This window comes from Macrobrachium nipponense, chromosome 33 (genome assembly GCF_015104395.2).
Source record: "Macrobrachium nipponense isolate FS-2020 chromosome 33, ASM1510439v2, whole genome shotgun sequence".
Classification (NCBI taxonomy): Eukaryota; Metazoa; Arthropoda; class Malacostraca; order Decapoda; family Palaemonidae; genus Macrobrachium; species Macrobrachium nipponense.
This window is the reverse complement of record NC_087219.1, coordinates 64,114,159-64,119,158: the sequence shown is the minus strand read 5'-3', so window position 1 is coordinate 64,119,158 and position 5,000 is coordinate 64,114,159.

Here is a 5,000-nt window from a genome sequence, read left to right as displayed (position 1 = left end):
TCGTTACTTTCGTTATTTGTATTCCAACAAGATTATATTCTGTATGGTAAGATCTTAGATATCTTGATAGAACTGTTCTAAGTGAGAGAGAGAGAGAGAGAGAGAGAGAGAGAGAGAGAGAGAGAGAGAGAGAGAAAGTATTTTCCTGTATGGAAATTGTGAACACCAGCATAGCAACAAATTACTGTCAAAACATAATCATTAGGTGTACTGCCCAGTCGACGCGCACCTGTGACGTCACAGTGCGGGAACCGAGCGACCGACGATCTCACCTTATGTTATTCCATCTTGGTCAACCCGACATAGGAGTGGTGGCATCCCTCCACCGGGTATGTAAATTCGTAGGTTACACTCCTTCTCTTCAAAGATGTTTCTGGGACCTCTGGGTTGTTTTTAAGAGGTAGCTGGCTGGTTTTCTTTGCCTTCATGAATCCAGTGAGTGCCCAAACAAATATAAAAGATCTGTGGTAGATGCCTTCGTCCTCACACACTGTTCCACGTGGAGCGAAACCACGAGGGAAATCGAAAGGTCCACACAAATCCTCATCAACAACAACTTCACAAATCATAAGGTCGAACGTCAAACCCGAGACTCCAAAAACAACTGGCACCCGGAAAGTACGAGAGAAATCAACAAAAATATTTTATAAACACTATATGTGCACGACAAATATTTAGAAGATGAAAATGCTGTCAGGAAAAAAAGATAATAGAAAATAACTCCCCCGCTGCAGAAGGGGATAAAATTAGCCTCAAAATTTATTATAAAAACATGAAAACCAGCCAGCTGCTCCTTAAAAACAACTAGAAGGAGTGTAATCTACGAATTCACACGCCCGTAGAAGGAAGCCACCGGTCCTATGTCGGGATGACCACTACCAGACTCTCTGAGCGTCTCTCCTGCCACCTTCAAGAAGGATCCGTTTTCAATCATTATAAAGAAAACCATAACAGAAGACCAGAAAAAGCTGAGCTCATAAGGAACGTAGAAATTATCGACCAAGGACCGCACCGAAGACGTCTACGGTTCTCGAGGCACTGTATATATGAAAGAAAAAAAAAACAGAATTTCTCCCTACCGGCATAAGAAGAAATACAAGAAACCAACCGACTTCATACACCGTCACGAGAGAGAGAGAGGGGGGAGGAGACATTAAGAGAGAGAGAGAGGAGAGAGAGAGAGAGAGAGAGCACCGGAAATGGATGACATGTCACCTGGACGACTTATAACACCTACCACCCAGGTGGTGGATACACCAACCAACACCCACCCCTCGCTAACAGCCCGGGACGGACAAAAGAGACCTCAACGCCTCAGGGACAGATTTCGTCACCATCATACGACCAATTAAAATCCTTGCTTACCGACCAACCCACAGATTGTACACTTCCTGCTTTCTATAAATACCTGTAAACCACGTATCATTATTCATTTACTCTCATAGATGACTGCCTGTGCGCTTTCGACGCGTTATAGGAAATAAACCTAAGACGACTGAAATCTTTAGTGTTCTTAGGAAACCTGATATACCAGCGACATGCTGATGAGAAAAAGATAATAAGAAGAATTGAGACGATTTCATATAAATTAAATGACGTTGAAACAGCTATGATATTCACTGCTACTGCCCTCCGAGAAGGCCTCCTCCCCAGGGGGGCCAACCAAGTCTTGGGGGTGCGGGCAACAGTGCCCTGAGGGGAGCAGTTTCTCACCTACCAGAACCCACAAAATGACACCCGTAAAGGCAACCATAGTTAGAAGATAGTTCCGGATTCTGAAAGGAGAGGCACTAGAACAGTCGACGAAGAGTAGGGAAATCTGAAATGTTCCCAATCGCAAGTCCACATAAAAGGTTGAAATCCTATCAGCAGGCAAACTCAACAATATAGGCTGAAAATAAACGTGGATTGGGTTATCAATATATGAAAGGACATCATAATGTAAAAGCCTATCAATAGTGGATATTATGAGAGAGAGAGAGAGAGAGAGAGAGAGAGAGAGAGAGAGAGAGAGAGAGAGAGAGAGAGAGAGAGAGAGAGCAAACATGTTGCGTATGAAGTTATCAGAAATCGATACTAAACTGTAAAACGTTTTGTACTAAAGGGATCTAGTAACGGAATAAATAAGGCTTTCAAATAAGTATAGTGGTCGTAAACAGGTATTGGAGAGTGAGGGCTTAATGTATCAACCAATAACATGGAAAAAATATTTAGTTTTAAAGATTTTACTACAACACGTATTCTTTCATTTGAAAATGGGTTTAAATTCTTAATATATGAATTCATTTTATATGTGCGAGTTAATATAATTATTCATTACATCTAAATATTACATAGTACATATATAAATATTCTTAAATATACTATCGTTCATAGCCAGGTATTATTTGGTTTCTATATATAAAATGGTATTATTTCATTCTGCGTTTATAATTTGTTAATTATTCGACAATTTTCCAAGGATTTATTAAAATTTTTCAGAAAGATTATATAATTTATTCGTATAAGGGAACAAAGGAATATAATGAGACTTTTGAATCTTGTAGAATATGCGTCCAAAATACTTTAGCTTGAAGCTAATGGTGTCTATTCTGAGGTTAATGTTACTGCGATCAATCGGGGCTACTAATTTTTTTGTTATTGCTTCATTTATTTTTATCATTCAAATACTAGAAGATGCAGGTTCATAATTAAACATCAATAAGAATGCTGTCTTTAACAAAAGTGTGTTTGACTGCAATTATTTGCAATTTACTTTCTTTCCCGATTTCTTTCGTTAACTTCAGTTGTAGATAAGTCACTCATTATCCATGTTTTTATCTCTCTCTCTCTCTCTCTCTCTCTCTTCTTCTTTTTTTTTTTTTTTTTTTTACAATTAAGTTCACTGCCTCCACAAAAATGCACAATGGACCCCAACGGATTGCTTGCTGCGCCATATATCTTCAGCCTCCTACACAACGTACATCAATAAAAAGCTCTTCTAAATTTTTAACACTATTTGGTTTGTTTTTGCATTTTATTCTAAATCTTTTCACGCAGAGGTTTCTTAAGAAATGTCTAAATAACAACACCAATCTACTTTTGATAATCACTATAGTTACAATATCTATCCTTACTACATCTGTCACAAATTATCAAGAAAATCGTCCCAATACATTAACTGCTGGTATAAATTACGTTATGTTCAAAGATTCAGCTCATCATTATTTATAGTAATTTATCGTTCTTCTGGTGAGTTTTTCAATTAAAGATGGAAAGCTCATACACTCAACGTGTGGAGTGTGTTTTTTTTTTTTATTACCCCCTTATCCCTCTTAATGGTGATTTTTGCGTCTTTGTAAGTATTTTCACAGTCTCTCTCTCTCTGAAGGACACATACGCGTGAGCCACACACATACACACACACACACACACACACACACACACACATATATATATATATATATATATATATATATATATATTATATATGTGTGTGTGTGTGTGTGTGTGTGTGTGTGTGTGTGTGTGTGTGTGTGTGTTTTGTGTGCGTATGTGTGTGTGGGGGGGGGAGGGTGCAATTATTTTGGAAGCAAGTAAGAAGTATAGGAAAAAAGAAAGAGACAGTATAACATTCCAGAGATAATAATCTAATTCCTAAGTTAATAATTTGAATACCATCTTACCTTCAATCTTCAATAAAAAAAAAATACCTTCTCTGCAACATGATTAATTCATTTATACACGAAGCGGAATGCTGCAGTGGATCATTAATTTTCACACTTTTTTTTAGAGTAGCAGATTTAATTGGATATATTCATTCCTCTATGAAGTCCCGAGTTCATATTTATCATTCGGTAGATTATTATTATTTTTTTTTAATTCAGCACCCAAACTTCAAGATGTAAAGAGTGATTTTGCGACCTTTAATAATGTGCAACATAGGTGGTGTGTCCTGAAGTTGATATCTTTTTCGAAATCCAGTAATCGCCATCCTTTTAATCTTCTCTACTCTTCTTCGTATCAATTTTTACTTATTATTTATTAGACTGAAGCAATCGAGCGAGTCCAGGATGAAAGATGAAATATAAATTAATGATGTGAAACAATACTGACAGTCAGTTTAAATAGTGAATTAACCTTAACTTTACAATAATTCTAATTTCTTCATTAGTTATTTCTTTAGTTGTTTTCCTCATATTACATGAAGATAAAGAATCCCATTTTCTAATTATGAACTCGCTATCTTATCTATTTAGATCAAGTATCTTTCAAAAGTTCAACCCCATGTTTGTCAGAAAATGCAAAACAATTATTGCAATATTCATACCGTTGAACAATTTCTTTTGCCAAAGAAAAATTTAGGATTAAGGTTAAGTGCTACCAGAATAAATAACTTAAAAAACACTGGACTTCAGCAGTAATTCTTTTGTCGTCTTGATGATATCAGTGATTGGAATTATCGTTTTACAACCGTATAAGTTTTAAAAGGTAGTTAGAGGGACGAAGGAATAAATTACAATATGATTTTAGATTTAAATTTTTCCTTGCTTGGTTAGACTACATATGGGAATACATTAACATTGAACAAAATTAAGGTTATGAAATATTATTATTATCATTACTATCATTGTAATCATACTGAGACGTAGGTAAACTGTAAATTTAGGGTTGCTCTCTCTCTCTCTCTCTCTCTCTCTCTCTCTCTCTCTCTCATTACTATAGGACTACCTTAGTCATCTGGAGAATGAAAACCTTTTATAGTGCACCCACTGCTTTATTATACTCATTTTCAACCCTTGTCAAGTTGGTCTGTTTAATTCAGAATTAGGATTTTTCATAATCGTCGTATGAATAATTGCGGAAACTATTAGAAAAAGCAAAATAAACAAATAAAAAAGTCGTATCATACTTTGTAATAGTGAAGACAACAGGGAAGGGGAATTCCAGCTGTCTCTTGTATAAAAAAAAGCAGTTATATATCACTTACATTTTCTTTTTTAATGTTTATTCTCTAATTG